Source organism: Coptis chinensis, chromosome 3 (genome assembly GCF_015680905.1).
Source record: "Coptis chinensis isolate HL-2020 chromosome 3, ASM1568090v1, whole genome shotgun sequence".
Taxonomy (NCBI): domain Eukaryota; kingdom Viridiplantae; phylum Streptophyta; class Magnoliopsida; order Ranunculales; family Ranunculaceae; genus Coptis; species Coptis chinensis.
In genome coordinates this window covers 11,846,464-11,869,078 of record NC_141458.1, presented here as the reverse complement: position 1 = coordinate 11,869,078, position 22,615 = coordinate 11,846,464, and the positions used below count along the sequence as shown (strand labels likewise).

The 22,615-nt window shown below is 35.5% G+C and overlaps 1 long non-coding RNA gene across 1 annotated transcript; it reads left to right on the top strand.

The window, feature by feature from the left end:
- Positions 1–14,155: 14,155 nt before the first annotated feature.
- LOC147507954 (uncharacterized) lies at positions 14,156–19,544 on the top strand. The gene is made up of 3 exons (XR_015217835.1): positions 14,156–14,336; positions 17,219–17,409; positions 19,142–19,544. It is a non-coding gene; the product is annotated as an uncharacterized LOC147507954 (long non-coding RNA).
- The last annotated feature ends 3,071 nt before the right edge of the window (positions 19,545–22,615 follow it).

Below are 22,615 nucleotides of genomic sequence, written 5' to 3'. Positions count from 1 at the left end.
CCTTCTACTTTCAAACTTTAGTTCGTTCCTAGTTTTCCAGATCTGCTGTAGCAAGAAAGAAATGTGGATACCAGCCAGACTTTGCTCTTTGTCTGAACTGCGGCACCATGCCAAGAACAGATCCATTCTCTCTCACAAAGTATGTTGTTGTTCCTTGTGTATCCTCAGGCCAACTTGTGAGCCAAACCACACTGTTCTTACCCATTCACAGGTAAAGAACAAGTGTTCTGCAGTTTCTATCTCCTTGAGACAATATGGACATGAGATGTCCCCCTTCATCCTCCTCTTAGCTAGCACATCACCCCATAGGTAAAATCTTCATGTACAGCTTCCATAGAAACATTTGTATATAAGCTGGGATAGGAACCTTCCAAATATATTTAAGTGTGAGTGGGTTGCAGCTTGAGCTTTGACCCACTTCATCCTTAGGCTTGAGGAAATTGTATGTTGATTTAACTGTGAGGCTTCCATATTTGTATTTATCCCATATCATTTTATCAGCAGAGGCAACCTTTGGTCTGACTTTAACCTCTAGGATCTTTTTGTAGATGAAAGGGTTAAGATGTTGGCTTATCTTAGCCTCATCCCACCCACTCTTGTCTTGAATAAACAAATCGGGAGACAACAAGGTTTTGCAAGGAAGGTACTGACTACCCCAACTCTTCTAAGATTATAGGTTTATTCGGCATTTGAGCAAGGGGGGTCTTCGTTAACTGAGGTGGAATTCCCATTACCAATGCCCCAGATCAAGTCTCCACTTATAGCATTGAATGTCTTGTGTATGCCTTTTCAAAAGTAAGATGCTTCATCTGGGGGTTTTTCCACATCACCTATCCAGTGTTTACCATAGATACTGAACATAGTTCTAATCCAGAGGGATAGAATATCTGTGGCAACTTTCCATGGTAGTTTAGCCAACATAGCTACATTCATATCTCTTGCCTTCCTTAACCCCAAACCTCCAGTTTCTTTGGATTGACATATGTGATCCCACCCTATGGTATGGACACATTTAGATTGTTCCTTTCCAGACCACCAGAACTCTCTATATGCCTTATCAATCTTATTGCAAGTTGAAACATGAAGAAAATAAGTTAACATGGCATATAGAGAAGTGGCCTGAATCACTGCTTATATAAGAGTAGTTCTCCCAACTTGTGACAGCACCTTAGCTTTCCAACCTTTAATCTTATTATGTATCTTATCCACCAAATAATCACAGTCCTCAGACTTTTTCCTAGATAACATAATGGGGACTCCAAGATACTTCTATTTAGGAGCAAAGTTCCTAATCTTCCAGAATCTTTTGAGTCTGAATTTTTGTCTGTAGGTGAGATTTATGCTAAAAAATACACTGGATTTCTCATAATTTATCAATTGGCCTGAAGCCCCACAATAGTCATCTAGTATCTTTTTTAGATTCACACTCTTAACCACATTTGCTTTAGTAAATAAAATGAGATCATCAGCATAAAGCAAATGGGTTAAGGCAGGGGAGTGACTTTTTATTTTATGTCATGCAACTCCTCTTCTTGCTCAGCTTTTGCCACCATCCTAGACAAAACCTCAGAGACCAAGATAAACAAATAAGGGAATAGAGGATCCCCTTGCCTAACCCCTCTTTCAGGGACAAACTTCTCTAGAGGTGACCCATTTAACATAACCTAGAAAGAAACAGTTGAGACACATTGGTGAATCATGTGTCTCCACTTTTGATTAAACCCCAGATTCTCAAAAATACTGTCCAGAAAAGACCATTCAACCCTGTAATATGCTTTAGCCATGTCCAATTTCAAAGTAATCCAGCCCTCATTCTTTGTTCTCATATTCTTCATATTATGAAAGGCTTCACAGGCTAACCCCACATTATCCCCTATGCTTCTGCCTTTAATAAAATCCCCTTGGAATGGGAAAATAATTTTATTAATAAGACCTTTAAGTCTATTGGCAAGAAGCTTAGAGATAATCTTGTACCCAAAATTGCACAGGCTAATAGGCCTAAACTTGGAAGCATGATCAGGATTAGCTATCTTTGGAATCAAAACTATATATGTCTCATTAAACCCAGGATTAAGGAACCCTTGATTGAAGAAGTCCTGAACAAAAGCAGTCACAAAAGGACCTATGATGTCCCAGCAGTTCTAATAGAAAATACCTTGGAACCCATCAAGTCTAGGAGACTTTAAACTCCCCATCCTTCTAACCACTACCCATATATCCCCTCTTGTAGGGATAGCAGTAATAATCTCATTTTCTCTTGCTGTCACACATGGTTGGAACAGATTCAAGATTTGCTCATTTCTCCTAGGGTGGTCTGAGGTAAAAATCTCTTTAAAATACTGATTTAAGGAGACCCCCACTTCAGTTCTACCCTCCTTCCATACTCCATCATTATTTCTAATCTTATCAATGGTATTCTTTCTTCTCCTGTAAATGGTGGAGAGATGGAAGAACTTTTTATTCCTACCTCCATCTTTAAGCCAAGAATTAGAGGATTTTTGTTTCCAAAAATTCTCCTCTTTGGTATACCAATCTAGCAACTCATCTTTTAACCCCTTAGCTTTATTATAATTTACAATGCTAAAAGGTTTGGCCAGCACAGAGTCTAGCTTGGCTTGAGTAGCTTTGATATTGGTGAAGATATTACCAAACTCATGTTTATTCCACATAGTTAAGTCCTTTTTGGTCTTTTCCAACTTATGCATAAAATTACTATCTGGAAGATCATTGGTCTTGTAAAAAACATACTCCTAGGCCCAAGCAAATGAAGTTATGTCCTAGTTTGCACCCATGCAATCCATCACTGCCGCCTTGGCAAAATGTTACCTCCAATACTACACAGGACTTAATGTTCTTAATCTAAGATTCATTGTCTACACTCTCATCACCGCCCAAATTACCCTCCAAGTATACTACGACATTTGGGAAGCGTAAAGCTAAAGAGAAATAGCCAGGTAGAAACATGGGGTGCATGTAAAAGCGTTATTGGCTGGTGGGTCATGTCAATGAGTGGCTAGTATGCTCATTGACAGGGCAAACTATGGCTATGGGATTGTGGGAGCCCTAGGCTAGCTCTTTGATGGGGCCTTTGTAAAACCTGAAAAAGCTAGCAAAAAAATCATATTTGTTATGAAATCCGTGGGCTTATATGGATGCCCACCATTGATCTGTATTTATCCTAATAGTCCTCTATTTTGTGTTTATCCTGATAACCCTCTATCTGGTATTTATCCTGATAATCCTTTATCTTGGAAATGAGGTTACCTAGTTGTATATAAAGGTAACCTCTTCCTATTTAGACTTACCTCAATGAATAAGAATTCTTTCTATCTCATTCTCTCAATGATTCAATACATGTTAAGTTAGTGTGGTGTTTTCTCCAAATCGGTTAAATTCTAACACGTTATCAGCACGATAGTCTCTAGCTTTGGATTAAAGGTATGTGATTTACTTACGATTAATGGTATTCTGGTTACATCTCCAAAAATGAAATTGAGACCCTTCGCTAGATTCTACAACCAGACTTTTGGATATTGGTTGCTCTTAGCAGACATGCTTTTACTTAAAGAAATCAACGTCCTTGGTTCAGTATGTGGTCCATGTCATCCGCTACTATGAATCCATTTGATAATTGCTTACTAGAGAACTAAACTTAAGTGGTGGATGTTATGTGTTGCCATAATCTAAAGACGCTTGTTTCCTTTAGGTGGAACATTGTGCTGCACTTGGAGGTGGTCTAAGTTTCAACATATCTCATACCTTGACACGAAGAAATAAACCTCTTAAATTCATGGTGACCCATTTCATCCTCTACTGTTTAGCCATTTTGATTGTCTCTTTTATGGGAGCTTTAAACTTCAGTAGAGGTGTGCTGGCAATTAGCGGTATCACTTGTCGTAAGCTGTGAATAATAATTCTGTAAGTAGAAACAGACAAATAGTGCTCCTTATTTTTTTTTATATATGGAAGGGTGCTAGGTTAGTAGTTTTGATTTATCTTCAACCATCAGCGCTACTGCCCAGTCACCCTTGAGGCCTTAAGTGAAAACTTTAATTTTTTAAGCCTGGATATGTTCGGAAAAATGTGACCTCCCAATCCTACTTTGAGAAACAGCATCATTGTCTAAAATCACCGAGGTGCATTATTAACAGTATATCATATCATATGATGCTCGAGCTGTACGTGTCATACATAATTTTAATGGAGGGTGTGTTGGCACCAGAGTTTTACTCTGTACATTTAAATCAAATGATATTCTTTTGGTAGCAAATTGAACTATGTTGAACTGTCAGGTTTATTTTTTTTGAACTATGTTGAACTATGTTGAAACAGATTTATTATCTATGTTGAACTGTCGGGTTTATTTTTTGTGTTTGATTTGGGTTGTTGTTTAAATTGGATATGGTGGTTGGGGCTGTTGGTGTATTGTGTTGAGTGGGGCTGTTGCCCTTGAATGGGCTGTTAATGGAGGTCGAGATCTATGGTTAGTTTTGGAGTGATTTCTCTGAGCTCGAGATTCACAGATCTAATTTTTAGGAACCAGAAGTTCTAAGGTAGAATTTTTAGGAACCTGAAGTTTCAAAGATTCAATTTTTAGGAACCTGAAGTTCCAAAGATTCAATTTTTAGGAACTTGAAGTTCCAAGATCGTCTGGTTGACTATATCGACTTGGTCAGGTCCAACCCATAAGGACTGGTCCGGTTTTGGCCCATTACAGTGGTCATTTATGTAGGCCCAATTTGTTTTTATAACTATTTTGTTTTCAAGAACTTGAAGTTCTAACATAAATAAGGACTTGAAGTTCTAAAATCATGTATGTTAAAGGGCACAACTCTCATATTCCTACGTCATCATATTCATGACAACTTAAAGAATGAGTACCCTAATGAGGAGGAAGACCCAGAAGGTCTTTGGAAATCCCTGAAAGATAGGTATGATCACCGAAAGATGGTAATACTACCAAATGCAATGGGAAAGTTTGATGAGCAAACTTTCATCCTTGGAATGATTTATTTAGTTAATTATATTTTTATTACCAATTCATGGAACGTTTACCGTTAATATTGTGTTTTCTTCATGGAAAGTCCAAGCCAGAATTGTCGTTAATATTTTGAATTTCCTTATTATGAATCTCAAGTTTTATTTTTCTTAATATACTTGTGCTAGTATAAATCTTTACAAATTTATTTTGCTTTATGTTAAAATGTATGGATATATAAATGGAGAAAAGTATTATATATGGATATATGTCCGGTAGACTATATCCATAAATGAGGAAGACATTGTGTATTATATCTAATGTTGGGAGCAAGAAGCTCACTTAGGCGATCAGTATTACATAATTGTCAATTTACTGAGACAATATTCCCGTCGTTAGGGGGAGAAGAGCAATGGTTGCTCTAAGGAACGACGTGAAGCAACTTGGATCACATCCTCTATCTCATTAAGGATCCAAACAATGAATGTGACTATATGAGATAAGGAAAATGATACACTTGCAAGCGGTTGCAGAGAAAATGCCTAAGCATTTAATGATATGGTAAAAGTAACCATGAATGTGCCCGCCAGAATTGATGTTCCATTTGGACGGGGTCCAAACATGGCGGCAAATGAATCTACTATACGCTAAAAGCGTGGTAGACCTATAGGATCCAAAGAGAGTGCTCCTTGGAGAGGAGAATTGAGGAACCATCTTGTCCAAATAATAGCTAGGTAATGGTTGGAGGTCCATAAACAAATAATGAAAATGTGCAAATATCCAAAATTCACTGAAATGCATATGGTTACCCATGGAGACGCACAGGTACCTGAAAATAAAGAGATCGATCTCAATATTCCATGCATGTTTAGGTGAATTGTGGGATAGAAAAGCACTTGTCATGGATGACATATTTAGCTATGGTATAGCTATTGGAACATCAAAGGACAATGATGAAAAATAAATGAACCGTGTTTTGTCGACAAAAAAAAGATTGGCCAATCTGGAATTTGCTATTCAAGCATAATTAAACTCTTTCAATAAACGTGGTGTATTTGGACCTATAGTACAAACCCCAGAAGGTGTTAACCATGTAGGTTACAAATGGGTGTTTGTTCGAAAACAAAACGAGAAAAATAAATTTTTTCGATATAAGGCACGTCTTGTGGCACAAGGTTTTATGCAAAAACCCGGGATTGATTATGAAGAAACATACTCTCCTGTTATGGATGCTACAACTTTCAGATATCTAATAAGTTTAGCAGTTTCCAAAAGCTTAGATATGAGACTCATGGATGTAGTGACTGCCTACTTGTATGGGGACATAGACAAAGATATTTACATGAAAATTCCTAAAGGATTTGGTTTGCCTGAAGCAAAATCAAGGAGTACGTACTCAATTAAACTAAGACGTTCATTGTATGGTTTGAAACAATCCGGAAGATTGTGGTACAATCGTCTTAGTGAATATTTGTCTAAGGAAGGGTATGCAAAGAATGAAATTTGCCCATGTGTCTTCATAAAGAAATCCTTAAATGGATTTGTAATACTAGCCGTTTATGTGGATGACATAAATTTGATTGGAATTCCGGAAGAGCTCGAGATAACTGCTCAATACCTAAAGAAGGAATTTGAAATGAAATATCTTGGGGAAACAAGACTTTGTCTCGGCTTGCAGATCGAGAGAAGTTCTAGTGGTGTATTAGTCCACCAGACTAATTACACCGAGAATGTTTTGAAACATTTTCATATGGACAAGGCACATCCATTAAGTACCTCAATGGTCGTCCGGTCACTGAATACAGAGAAAGACCTATATTGCCCCAAAGAAGAAAATGAAGAAGTATTGGGTCCTGAAGTACCATACTTGAGTGCAATTGGTGTATTAATGTATCTAGCACAATGTACTAGATCGGACATTTATTTTTCTGTAAATTTGTTAGCTAGGTACAGCTCAGCCTACTAAAAGACACTAGAATGATGTCAAACACATATTGAGATATTTTTATGAAATAACTGGTATGAAACTATTTTATTCTTATGGTTCCACTAATGACTATGATCTAGTTGGCTATGCAGTCTTTGGTTATCTATCTGACCCTCAGAAGAGTCACTCCCAAACAGGTATGTATTTCTTAGTGGTAATGTTGTCATTTGTTGGCATTGCACTAAACAAACTTTAGGGGCAACTTCCTCTAACCACTCTGAAATTTTAGCTCTTCATGAAGCTAGTCGTGAATGTGTATGGCTAAGGTTATTAATTGGGCATATTCGTAGTTCTTGTCAATTACCTTCTATAATAGGTGTTCCCAACATTATTTATGAGGATAATGCAGCTTGTATAGCCCAGATTCAAGAAGGATTTATAAAAGAAAACAGGACAAAACACATTGCGCCAAATTTTTTTTACATTCATCAACTTCAGAAGAAGAAGCAGATTAAGGTCGAGCAAGTTCGTTCCAGCGACAATCTTGCTGATCTTTTCACTAAATCACTACCGAAGCATACATTTCAAAAGCTTGTATATGGGATCGGCATGCGTAGAATTCACTACCAAGCCATATAAAGACTTGTCTTTATCAGGGGGAGTAATAAAACAGGGGGAGCATCCTGAATAATGTGTCCCAGGACATATGCACTGTACTCTTTTCCCTAGTTAAGGTTTTAATGAGGCAATATTAAGCAAGTCACAATGATTCTGAGTAATGTTGTACTCTTTTTCCTTCGCTTCGGTTTTTTCCCAATGGGGTTTCCTTAGCAAGGTTTTAATGAGGCAACTGTCATTGGATATTTATAGAGCATCCAGAAGAATGCTACAAAAAGATGCATCTACCATAATTTCCACAAGAATGGTGGACATCCAAGGGGGAGTGTTATGAAATCCGTGGGCTTATATGGATGCCCACCATTGATCTGTATTTATCCTGGTAGTCCTCTATTTTGTGTTTATCCTGATAATCCTTTATCTTGGAAATGAGGTTACCTAGTTGTATATAAAGGTAACCTCTTCCTATTTAGACTTACCTCAATGAATAAGAATTCTTTCTATCTCATTCTCTCAATGATTCAATACATGTTAAGTTAGTGTAAAGTATGTGAATAATGATAACTTAAAAACCCATCTAAAATCAAAAGATGAGTGGTCCAGCGGTCTTAATGTTAAAATTCTATCCCATTCATCTCAAGTTTGAGTCCCCTGAGCCAATTTTTACATAAAATTCCCAAATTGATCAAACTGGGCTATAATAGTGTAGTATGTCACTTGATTGTGGGGCCTTTTTAATTGCCTATGATGTGGGGGCCCTTGGTGGTTGCCTAGATTGCCTACCCCTCAGAGCCGACCCTGCTCATTGACTAATTCCTGTGATCTTGTCAAAAAAAAAACTCGTGTGATCCTGTCCAGTACTCCTATATAATTTCACGGGTGACGTTATTTACACCCCAAGTATTGGGATTGGCACCCCTTTGACAAATTCCAAGGTATTGACACCCCTTCATTAATTGTATAAGTTGACGTACACCCCCTCTATTCTCATGACAACAAACTCCCGCCATCTTTACATATTTGTGGCAGTGTGTTACCGTGGTTTTGGAGACATCACGGTATCCGTTTGTCGTGGATTTTGGGATATCACGGTATCCGAATGCCCTGGGTGTTCAAAATTTGAGGTAAAAAATGAAAAATATTTTGCGGCTAAGCTTTGTCGTGGGATATGGGAACTCATGGTAATGCGCTGTCGTGGAATGTGGGAACTCACGACAACTCGATGCTGCAATGTGGGAACTCACGACAACTTGCTGTCGTGGGACTATTGAGCATGTTAGGGTGTAAAAGGACATATAGGGAATAACCATTATTCTTCTACCCCTTTTGCCAAAGGAGTGCCAATCCCATAAAGCGGGGTGTAAATACCGCTCACATACTCATATATGATATATATTTGTCATTGGATCGGGCCATCCCCCTCATAACATCAAACAAACAATTTAAGCCTTTAGATTGTGTTTTCATTAGTGGCCACTTTGGATTTGCTTTAGATAAACCTTTTATTTCTCTAATTCCCAAGATACCAAATCCGTAAGAGATTCAACAATTCATACCTATCAGTTTGTGCAATGTCACATACAAAATCATTTAAAAAATCATTGCAAATAGATTAAAAAACATCCTTCCCAAATTCATTTCTCCACATCAAGGGGCTTTTGCCCATAATAGAGCTATTGGAGATAATGTAGGAGTTGCCCATGAAGCTCTACACAAACTCAAGTCTATGAAAAAAAAACATAAACAACGATGGTGTGCTCTAAAATTAGACATGGCTAAAGCCTATGATAGGGTGGAATGGTCATTATTTTTTGTACAAATTTTCAGAAATTTAGGTTTTTTCTAGTAAATAGTGTTAGCTTTTTTTTTTGTCTGTCTATTGTTAAGTGCAACTTCCTTCTTAATGGTTTTCCACTCAAACCATCATTCCCTCGAATGGTTAGACAAGGGGACCCTTCTCCCCATATCTCTTCACTATCATGGTTGAGGCTCTATCTAGATGTTTCCATCAAGCTGAGATGTCTAATTAAATTGAAGCTATTTCCAGTCTCAAAATTGCAAGAAAAGCTCTTGGAATCACCCATATGATGTATGCAGATGACCTCATAGTCTTCTACTAACCCACAATCTCTGAAATTGAAAATATCAATGATATCCTCTATTGTGAGTCATTTGGTCAAGCTATCAATTTAGAGAAGTCTATTGCCACTTTCAGCCCCAATGTTCAAATCAATCATCAAACCCTTCTAAGATCTAAACTTGACGTATAATCTATGAAGCTTAAAGATTTCTATCTAGGTTCTCCCCCAGTGACGAAGCCAAGAATTTGTTCCAGGGTGAGATAGTGTGTCACTACAAGTTTTCTACCTAACTAAAATATTGTGTCCATGGCGTTTATGTTTTTTTTTCTCAGTTGAATTTTTTATTGGAAAGTGTTGGAATGTGGATCACTAATTATGTTAATTATGTTATAGGTCTCATTATCTTATGTTCTAAGCTGACTCATTATCTGGAAATAAAAAGTTTATAGGATTAAACAAGATCAACCCACAACATTACAACATCACCTACAAAATGAATTAAACCTATATAAATATATATATATATATATATATATATATATATATATATATATATATATATATATATATATATTGGTTCCTAAAAGGACCTTAAAATAAATACCAAATCTAAAACAACCCACAACATCACCTACAAAATGAATTAAATCCTATTTTTCTGTGGATATGATCTACTGATCATAAAAATCATTTGTACAAAAATTCTACTCATTTGATATTCTCTAACCCAGATAAAAATTGTTGTCCACTTTTGAAAAAATATCTAACAGTCCAGAAATATCGAGTTTTTCCAATTATCTTTTGTCAATGTTAAAAATTGTCAAACGAGTTGAATTTGTGTAGAGATGATCAATATATATATATAAGAAAGGTCTTGTAGCTCAATTTGTTGTTCGTTTGACCTCCAAATCCTTTTTATGATTTATTTTAGAAATTTAATAAAAAATATATATTTGAATAAAAAAAAATTGACCCAAACCTAATAAGTTTTTGATGGGGAGTCTCATATATATATACATGTATTTACCATACGAAGATCAATCACGATAAATATTATTGTGGTAAAGAATCATGATTATTATAAAGTCTACTATCTATTATCTATATACTAAAGCAGAGACCTCTAAAAGAGCTTTTTCTCTCTCCTAGGTGGCATTCTAATATGAGAGATAACATTTTCTCTCTCCTATGTGGTTTTCTACAATATTTTCTACCATGCCATGTTGACTCTTTAGAGAGTTTTATTCAATTTCCACTTTCTAAAAGAGTGCCTATACTACTTACCTCTACCCCATGGTTTCCTATTTTAGTACAACTCTCCCAACTTAAGTGCAATTCAAATTAGTCCGCACAAATTTTCACAAACATAATTATGTTTAATTAGCAATTATTTTCTCCAAAATAGAATTTTTTTTTACTAACTATCAATTATTTCCTCAAAAATAGGAAAGAAATTACCACACAAATTCCGCACGTATAAAGAATATATCAATTATTTCCTAAAAAATAGGAAACATGATCTTATTACCCCCCAAATTATGTACGTATAGATTTTTCTTCAATGTTGGAATTAAAGATCAACATAAGCTATTTAACAAGAGGTACTATTTTAGTACAACTCTCCCAACTTAAGTGCAATTCAAATTAGTCTGTACAATTATTTTCTAAAATATAACTATTTTTAACTAGCTATTATTTTCTCAAAAATAGGAAAGAAATTACCCCACAAATTCCGCAAAAATAATTATGTTTAATTAGCAAAGAAGATGTCATCATAAAATTATAGGCATTGACACCACCAAAATAAATGTGCATAATGGGACTTGAAATGAAACACACTCATTAAATTCAAAGTTGTAAAAGAATGACCACCATTGCATTGAATTAAGCAAGACTTGGCACCAAGACATCTCCATCTACCCCTGTGAATAGATTTTGATATTTCATGTTGGAATTAAAGAAAATAAGATCATTATTGTTGTGGCCAAGTAACCTCGATCATTAAGAAAATGAAGTTGTGTTGCCTAGCGTATAATTGAGTCCCGTTTTGTGTTTTCCTATTATATAATTTCTCTAATTGACTTAGAGAAATTGTGTGTTTGTTAAAAAATCATGAAAAAAGTCTAGAAACTATGTTCTGTACGTGTCTAGGTTCCATCTTAACATAGAATCCATTTGACATAATATCACAAAAACCTTGACTGGAAATGGGGCTTTTGTTTGGACTTCAAAGGGGCTTGGGGAATGGGACATATGGGATAGACTGATGATAGGCGCATTGGAGCATAGAACACACTTGGTCCAAATAAATACCTATTTAGAAATATTGACAGGTGGCCAGAATACCGCTACGGATAATATCGACCAACTGTAACTTAGAAAAAGACCATAATTTATTCAAAATCTATAAGAAGAAAATAAAAAAGAAGATAAATTGAGTAGAGCAAATACACAAGGAGACTCTTAATTGTTGAGATGGCCAAACAATTTCGAATTAAGCTATCAAGTTTAATATTAAGGGGACTGGTGTATTTATAACTTATAAGTTTTTACTACTATAAGTACTTGCTACAGTTTGTACCTACATAGATGAATTGTGATATATTAGTTGGGGTGTTCACGTGTGGTGTCAAGAGTTGCTACCAAATACGTAGTTAAAACCTTTTGTATATTGAAGGGTTTAACTAAAGCATCACATTTTGTGTTTGAATTAGATCGTAAAAATTTTAAACGTAAAATCTATCAAAATGAAGCATTTCCTATTAGGAAACTCTTGATCTATAGGGGAAGTTTAAATCTTATTAGCCTTAGGGATAAGGCGGATAAAAAAATAAAATAAAATAAAAAAATCGACCGTTCAAGTAATAAAAAATTATAGGGAAAAATTAGAGTAAGAGAGGCATATATATGTGGTATATATCCATCCATATTGAATTGTGGATACATCAATGATAGAATCATTTTTTATTAGACTAAATACAAATATAGGTCCTCTAATATATGAAATGCAATAAAATAGAAAAGAAATCAAACAAGGGAGACAGATGACTACGGATTTTGCTTAGCATGTTCTATTCGATACGGGTAGGAGAAGAACCTGACTCGGTAGTCATACAAATTGGTTGATGATTTTGAAGAATTGGAAACTGAAGAAAAGTCAACCGAGGATCGTGGTAGTCGTTCATGAAAAGCCAAACTTTTAATCATTTTTAATGATAACTAAGTTATAAAGTTGTTTGTTGAAATGGACTCCTTATGGACATTACCTTGCGTATCAATTCCCAAACCAATCTTTTGCAACACCTTATCACTCAATGCATCAAAATATTGTCATGCAACCATGTATTTGGTAAGTTTACAGTTACTTCGAAACAAAAAATAAAGTTAATATATAGTATCTGACCACCACATCAAGACATAAATAGTACTACCTATTACGACATACGTAATTTTGGTGTCTAGAAATTATAGATTAATTTTATGCACAACACCACCAAAAACACAACCGAACAAGTAGAAGACGAGTCAATAAACACAAGTGAATAACTAACATGTTGGGATCCTATTTTCTGAATAATAAGAAATAATAAATGGCTTCATATGCATAAGTGGACAACATACAATGATTGATTAAGTGTAGTCAAAGCACGCTAAGAACAAAATATACCTACAATTCCTAAAAATTATTACAAGAGATCAATTATTGCCTGTTCAATTTTAGAGAACTTCACAAGAGTCTTTAGGAATCGACTAATCAAAACAGTAAAGATTCTCCATCATCCATGCCTCTTAGGCAGCACACTGTTACCCATTTGGAGTCCCTAACTAAGAGCAATTTGTGCAGGAGTCTTCAACAATTTCTCTGACACCATACTTAATCTTATATGCTTACGCACAATATATACTCTTTAGCCACGCTGAACTAGGAGAACCTAATGGTTAATATCCCTGCAAAGTGAAGGCCATGAGATATGGAAAAAAGCTCTCCAAAGAGGGATATAATACTAAAGTTAGAAGCTTAAGTTCCTTAAAACTTATAACTCATAGATAGGTGTACTCCGTGCACGCAACTGAGACTATTGCCAAGGTGGGTGGCATTCCACCTGATTGATAGCATCAAGGACACTTGAAACTTCCAAAAGCTCTTCCAACTTTTTTGACAAAAAAATTCTAATACCAATAGCATGAGACTTGCCAGAATCATAAAGGCCCTCCACTACTTTCTAAGGTACTAGGAAATTCAGGTTGGAAATTCATGTGAATCTATTATAGTTTTCACACATGGGCAATTGTATGTGGCGGTTTTAAGAACAACATCTAGACAGGGATTGAGATATATATCTAAATTATCTTGACAATGTAGTTGAATCATTAGCACTACACCAAATGGGTCAAAATACAACAGCTACAACCGGGCATAAACGACAGTTAAAAGCCGTTGTAATAAAACCTCAGCCAATAGCCGTCATTGTCCAACTCAATACCGTCGTATTCATAAATTATAGTTTGGAGAGTTTGACTTACTAACTCCCGCTCATTATTTCGGCAAAAAATTAAACTCGCGCTACATTTCAATTGGCCAAATAAAAAAAACCCTAAAACATAATAGAGAGAGAAGCTAAGTTAGCCAAAACAAATAGTAAAATAACTTCAAAGCTATTGAAGCTATTTGAGCTCCATCGGAATATAAAGCTCCTCCAGAGAAAAATAAAAAATTGCCCACCTTAATCATGTTAGTTTTTTTTTTCATTCTTCTATTTTCTTCTTCTCTGTTTGCTAGCTAGAGGCACCGCTGAATTCTCCACCTGCGAAAAAGGCTAAAACTTCAGTGAGTTATTTCCTGCATCAATTTTAATTTTTGTTTGTGCTATGTTGTTATATCTGAATTGAATGCAATCTCTTGTTCTTCCTTGTGTGCCAAATTGCTAATTATCCATGTAATATAGTAGTAGGTCTGTTTTTAGTGAAATTAGTTGCAGTTTGTTGTATGTTGCCAAACCTAGCGTTTTGCACCTCGTCTCGCCTCGCCCCTGATAACACCTAGAATTCTTTTGATACATACTAAAATGGTAGGATAAGAAGATTCAAATTCATATCCAGTGGTCCCTCTCGTCTTTTTCTTGGTGGAAGTAGTAATGCAAAACAATAAGGAAAAAAAAAGAGAGAAATTTAAAGGAGAATCATATAAATTGCTTTTTATATCTATTTTTTTTTTAACTATTCAGTGTCATGAATGACTCATGGTTGCTGCTTTGTCTTTATTTTATTTGGAGTCGTAGATAGTTATAGAAACCTGTTGAAGAGACAAAAAGAAAAATAACCTTAGCTCATAGAAAATTATTGTATACGGTTAGAAACTGAAGCTCATGAATAACAACATAACACAACTAACATGCCTTAGAAAGTATACTTGGTATCTTATATTTATGCAAAGTAAATAAAATTGTTAGGTATTCAAATTATAGAAAAAGGATTGTCATGTTGGGATTTGATTTGAGCTCTTGAACCTGAAAGCATATGACTTACAAGTAAGACATGAACAATATTGCTAAGTGGGGACAAGTATCCAATGGGTTGTGGCGATGGAAGTTAGCAATGAAGTTAACTAAAGATTACACTTGGTTTAGGCTTTCACCTTTGATTGCAAAGTGATAGTTGGTCGGGTGTAATGCATCAACTTTTCCTTTTAAGTGTCCTTGGGACAACAAAAGCGATGGAAGTCAACAATGATGTTAACTGAAGATTACACTTGGTTTAGGCTTTCACCTTTGATTGCTAAGTGATAGTTGATCAGGTGTAATGCATCAACTTTTCCTTTTAAGTGTCCTTGGGACAACAAAGGTATAGCCCTACTTGTAGTATAAGATAACTCATGATGACACAAGGATATATTAGAATAACAGAGCCAGAATCTAGAAGGCTTAGAAGAAAATGGAGGACATAGCGATGAATGAGAAGGTAGCAGCTACAACCTCATGAAGCCTTTGTATTAAAATAGTGAGTATAGAATTTGCGGACACATGAGGATTTAGTTTTACCTGTACACTTTTTCTTTTAGGCCTTAGCCATTGCTTCTTCCGTAGGTCCTGTAATTGGGAAGTGGAACTTTTCCGGCCTCAATGTGCTTCATATCCACTCCTTGTAAAGTCCACTTCCTCTGCAGTGTTTCCACCCACAACCTTTGCTACATTTTGCCAGCAGTCTGGTGTGTCCCTGTCAAATAAAGCCAATGTCTTCTTCCTTTTCTTTTAAATCCTACAAATTGATAAATGGTGAAAAGGTCCACAAACTGATAAATGGTGAGACCATATGGTTAAAAATATAAAAACTGAGAGTAGGGAAGTATAACTTGTAGGTGAACCTATAATTGTAATCACCATTTTGACAACAAACAATTTCAGTACATTATCGGTTTCTTATTCGTCCCTAGTGGGACTAAAGTTAATAGGGGAGTTTTTTAGTCTAGTGGTAGGAGATTAATAGGATAATATTGTCCAGCTTGGGTGTAGCTTTATTCAATTGTTTGATCTGGACTAAAATGCTTGTAGGACTCTTGTACTTGGTTATCTGATCACATTGTCTTATTTGTTAGACACTTGATTTGTATAAATGCACTTAGACGTAATGCATTTTTATTTTATTTTTGGAATTTGATCTTGATTCTTCTGTGAAGTTCATTTAATATCATTGTCAAAGTAGTGGTGCCTGATTCCAAATTCTGCTTGTGTACGTATCCACCATCCATACTTTAGAAATATTTGTTTATTTTTCCTAAGTGTTGCATAAATAACATGAAGTTAGGGTTGATTCACAAAACAAATGAAACTGCTCGTGTGATTTTTTTTTTTTAATTCTTTTGATCAGAAAGTGTTTGTATATTTATATGCAAGTTCTACCTGTCGACATTAGTGTCCCATATATATTCCTAATGTACGTGTGTGTTGACATTAGATTTGTTTCAATCCAATATATATAGAAAAAGATACAACTGTTTTAGTACAACTATGTTAAATAGGATTTTCCAGCCCATATTCTTCGTTTAGTCGACTTCCTTAAAACTTTTATTTGGAATTTGCTTGATTGGTCTGAACAGAAGCTGTAGAATTTCAAGTGCAGTTTTAAATCCATTTTGGTTTGTTCCATTCTAAGTTATATAGTGATAGTTATGACTGTTTTAGTTCATACTGGTGAATTAGTTATTGTGTGACAGTTCAGCAGGTTCAGTCAACGTCTGTGATTTTCTTAATAAAATTTAGCTTTCAAGGTATTAAGGTAAGTTGTAGTTCTATGAGTCTAGTTTCAAACCCAATTGGATTTGTCTCTTTCCAAGCTATATTGAGAAAGATACGTCTGTTTTCGTTCAGGGTGATTGATGAGAAATTTTCTGATTTTGTAGCATGTTTAATCGTGTTTTGTGGATTCTTAGTTATTAGTTTGCAAAGTTATTATTTATGTGAACTTATTTATTAGTTAGTTATGTGTCGAGAAACTAATTGGCCTCTTGATGAGAGGAACTATAAGTCTCGATATATGAGAATCACTCATACCAGCTTTGTGTTGACCCACGTTTTTATGATTTTCTTGCATCGGGGGTGCATTCCTGTTGGAGCGTAGAAGGTGAGCAGTACTAGTAATGATCGAGTCGAGGTTCGTGTACTAGTAAAGAAGAGTGGGATCTGTTTGTGGACATGGAGTCAACTGAGCACGCACGCATTCGTCGTGAAAGAGGGAAAGAAAACAGACAAATGATGAAGAATCCACACACGACCAGTAGGCGAGGATCAGCTAAGACAGTAGAAGAAATGGTAAGTTATGGTCAAATGTTATTGCATTAGATCTGTAGATTATTTGTTGGTCTTGACTTTTCTGGTTAGTTATTAAAATTTAAATGTGTTAAGCTTCAAGAACTTGTTTACATAAATAGATGTCTCATGTTCGGGTTACCGGTACAATCAGGGGGCTTTGAGGAGGTTGTGGGTTTAATGACTTGTTGATTTGCATATGCGTGGGGAAAACTCATGTGGTTTGTTAAGTAGGGTGAGTAGGTGACCATGTTCTCTGCATGGGGATCACATTTGATTGGATAGCCAGGGTAGACGTGTGGTCTAATGACTTGTTTGATTATTTGTTTTTATATTTGACAATAGGTGGTCATCTTCCCATTCCTGCAAAAAAGATTAACAATAGGTGTGTCTTTGTTCTGTGCTCTCAGGTCTCCCAAGTTCTTTGTATGTAAACCCAAAGTTCTCATTTAGAAGTTCATAGGTCTGCATAGTGTAGCTACAATGCAACCCCTTTTTTCTTTTATCTAAAAGATCCCTATCAAAATAAATGAGGTTTCTATAATTGTATAGCTCCATGTGGCACGATCTGAAAAATCTAAAGTGTTGTTTTTCTGAGATGACTAAGAGCCTGGCTATTGGGAGATATGTTACTCTCTTCAGTGTAGGCTTCTGTGAACTTCTTAACTGTTTGATTCACATGTATGTAGACCTCCTGGTGACTGCTTCCCTTTCTTTCAAACTTGATTTTATTTCATGCAAATGCCGTAGATTTTAGAGGCCTGCAGATCCTTGGTGAGTTCTCTTTAGGCTTGTTTCATGAATATTCAATCTGGTGCGTCGTAATACACGTTACAATGTAGATTTTGCTACTGACTTGTGCAGTGAAGTTTCAATCTCAACTTGTTTGCTGCCATATGTTTTTAAGTGCATACTGTTACTCAGCTCTCATTTTGGCTTAACTATTGTATGCATTCTTATGTTCCACAAATACCAAGTTTTAGGTTCCTTTTTCGTGAGTGTTTCATGAGTGTCTGAATGAGTGTCTGAATAGGTATTCTAGAATCTGGTATGTGGCACTTTATATGAATTTGCTTGTTTATACTGAAACTGTCATGGGTATGTGGTACTTTATTTGATTTGTGATTGTCTGTTAGAATTCAAGAAATTGAATTTTTCTGAATTTGAGGTTAACAGAGTATTTGGGAAGTGTTCTCTAGCTAGGTGGAATGGAAATATTTGTCCAAGGGTGCTTTCCTCCTTTTCTTTTGACTTATGGAAAAGCATCATCCAACTTTAGGCCGTAATAAAATAGAAATTGTGTTTGTAGTTAAATGATTTGAATGTCTCTTTTATTATGTGGTATGCGACTCGGGAGAAAATCCTAACCGTCGTCGGCCTTGTTTAAACTTAATAAAATGGTATCTTACATTTGGTCATTGTGTACATAGACATAAGGATTTGGTATTATTTCCTTGGGCTGTTCAGGGTGCTGTGGGTAAGAAGTTTGCACATTTTTTTGTGAAGGATGTATTGGATTCTTCATTCTTGGTTCTTGAGAGTGCATTGTCTAGTTTGGATTATCGTTGTCTGGGTATATTGCAATATTTGCTATGTGCATATCTTTAATTGTCGTGTGATATATCTTTTCACATTGGTAGTGTTGTCATATATTTATGATTTTACACATGAATATGCTAGTTGGCACGTTTGTCATATGAGATTTTCTTATTACTTTATCTCTTATTTGTAGTAGACAACTTGTCATTCATTTTCTAGGCAACCAATGGTCTCGCGTCTTTTTGTACAAACATGTGAGCTGCAAAACATGGGGGTAGAATAGTTGCCATTGGAAGATTGCTTGGTGATCGAGAGGAAGTACCTGAAAATGCATATCGGATCATAGTAGATGAGATTTTGGAATTTAACACTAAGTTGTTTGGTGCTAGAGGAAAGACCTTTGGTGATATTTTCGTGGGATCTACTATTACTTGGCCTAAAGCCTTCATTAATGTAGTATAAATTACATTTTTAACTTATATTAAAGACTTGGTTATGCACAAGGTTGTTGATGTGATTTTGTTGAAGTTTCGAAGTTGTTGGATAGGATTTGTTTTGTTGAAGTTTCAAGTATTGAATGAAGAAATTTTTTCAGGTTCTCTTTATTTGTTTTGTTATTGTTTTTCTGGAGGAAGTTACAGGAAAAACAAAAATTCGTAAATAAACCAATGACAACAGGAATTGTTGAAATGTGTCTACATGTTGTCCATAAGCGACGACTACAGTCTGTTGTTATGTTATAAAAATATGTAGGACAAAATTAAAAGAAACATGTCTTGATAACCGTCGTAAAATAAACAAGTGTTAATAGCCGTCGTTGTTTTTTAAATATTACAAGTGCTCCGGACCGTTGTATTTCAAAAACTACAATGGTTTTTATTACGGCCCTAACGACGGAATATAGCACATGTTTTCGTCGTAAACGACAGCTATAGGCCGTTGTTGTTTTTTGACTGTTTTTTTGTAGTGATTAAAATGTGATAATAAGGCCTCATTAATGATTTGACCTTATTTTAATTTGGAGGTAGAAACTGGAGCATGTATACTGATTACTCAAAGCAACATACATGCAAATATACAATATAATGATATACACTAATACAATGATACACAATTACACATTAGTACAATAAAGATTGGAGAACAAAATTTTCTTTCTCTAATATAATAGGCCCACACAGGAACATAAACAACTTATCTGGCCTATTAGTTTAAAAATCTCAACAAAAAAAGAATGGGCTTCTCAGAACATCCCATAGCATCAATGTTATTTAAACAATTCAACAACCGAACCATTACTTATATCACATTACTGTGAACTAAAATATTGGACAGGTTAAAGAGGTGCTGAGGTGAGATGGTCAACGAAGTAGTATATTTCCAAAGAAACAATAAACAATGTAACAATATACTATACATTACTACAGATTTAATCAATTGCCAATTCTCTAGAACGAATTTACTCATTGCACTAAAAAATGTATTTAAAAACAAATATATCAAATAAATGTCTGCAATAACATTGTCAAGAACGAAGAAGAACTGTTAAAGAAGACGAATGCAACTGATGAAGAACATAAAAGGAATTTAAAAATTCAAAAAGAATATAATAACTTCAAATTAATCCAAAGAGAAATGAAGTAATAACTTCATTCTCAGTTTCAAGTTTCAACTAAAAAATTGGACACAGATTTCACAAAAAAAGGTCGAAATATGAGACACCAGGACACATGCTCTAACTCAAGAGACACGTACTCTTCACTCTAATAACAACTAAGTTTGGACCAATTACAATAGCCAAGCCCAAAGCTCATTAAAGTACCATCTATTAAAGTCGGTTTATATTTAAGTCGAATCCGGTATGACTCTCAATAATCTCAATTTAAACATATGAAACAAGTTGGTAGTACTAAAAAACTGCAATTTGAATAATATATACGTGCAATGTTTTTGGGGTCTGGAGGGATGACATATCTGGTTACAAATTATCTTTCCAAGCAATGCAAGTCACAAGAATAAGCATAATGGTTTTGAAAGTTTTTTTTTTATAAACTCTACTTCAACTTGGAAACTTCAAGTGATAATAGTAAAATGAGTTCGTCTACCACGAGGATATCCCTATAGGGACGCCAGCCGAGATCGTTGGATCCGAGATCTAACGGTCCGAAAATAAAACAAACCCATATTCTCTCTCTTCCTTTTTGTTTTTGATTTTCGAACCGTTGGATCCGAGATCGGATCCAACATCTCGGATCCAACGGTCTCGAAACACTCATCCCTATAGGGATATCCTCGTGGTAGCCCAGATCTAGTAAAATTAGTAGTGGGGCACTGCCTCATTGGTTGGGTTAGTTGCTTATAATCTCTTACACAAAAGAGCCATACACATTTTGCGCTTGAATTAGACCATAAATTTTTTAAATATAAAAGCTATCATAATAAAATATTTTTTTTACATCATGAAAGATACCTAAAAATCCTCTTCTGTGTATGCCCGGGTTCAAAATCTAGTGCGCACTTGCGCCTAATATCATTCATAATCAATGAGCCATAGCGAGTGACCCTTGAGGTGGGATGAAAAAAATAACTTGTCTATTGCCCAAATATATGTTCTGTCTGTCTTTCCAAAATAAAATCCTCCACCAAAACCTTGAATTGGCTATCAATCCCTTTTTCTGCCCCTTCATCATCACATTTTCTTCCCTCTTTCTTCATCATCACCTTCTCTAAAGAAAGAAATCCCATTGTTCAACCTTCAACAACATAGAAAACGAAAAGGCCATGTTTTTTTTGAAATCCCATCGTTCTTCTTCTTCGCTCGTTCTCACCCCCGTCGCGGTATACTAGTACTATCCTCTCGATGTCAAATTTAATGAATATTTTTTAAGGTTTTTATTTGTATTTTACCACATGTTTCTGACTTTGGTTATAAAATGCACATCAAGAGATACATATATGCTGTTTTAAACATAAGATCGATTAAGTTCAGAAACATCATATCATACGTACACAAGTGCAACAGCGCCGAGGACTCCGAAATTTCAAAAGCCTTTTGTTGCAAATTAATATACAACGTGGATCCTTGCTACGTAAGTGCAGTGATTTTCCTAACCACTCTACTCTGCGAAAGCGGCGAATCCAATGGTGTTGCTGGCAACCTTGCCGAAAAACTCCTTATATATTGTACCTCATTTGCATTATTTTCTTCCACTCCTTCGTCGAAATTTAATGCATAACTCAATGGATCATACCTAAAATCTGAGGACGACGAATGCCTCCTTGCTCGCCTTGCAAGACAAAACAGATTACGACATTTCTCTTCTGCTCTTGATTTTAAACCCGAGGATAAAGATCTGCGTAGGTTTGGTTGGTCTTTAGATCCTAGATGTGCATGTCGGTTGTGCTTTCGGAATAAACATGCAAGACATAGAGATAAACGGAATTTGTGTTTATGATAGTGATCAACTTCCATGAAGAAAGGAAAGCTAGAAAATGAGATGTTTTGGAGCTTTTTAATACGTTTAAAGGGTAAACCAAATTCAACCAAATTGGGAAATGACAGATAAGAATGACGGTTTACTGCGGTTAAATTGGAAAAAGTGTGTAAAATCGGTTATTGTTGGTGGACAACTCTTGGTGCTTAGCCACAAGAACAACGTACTGCTGGTGA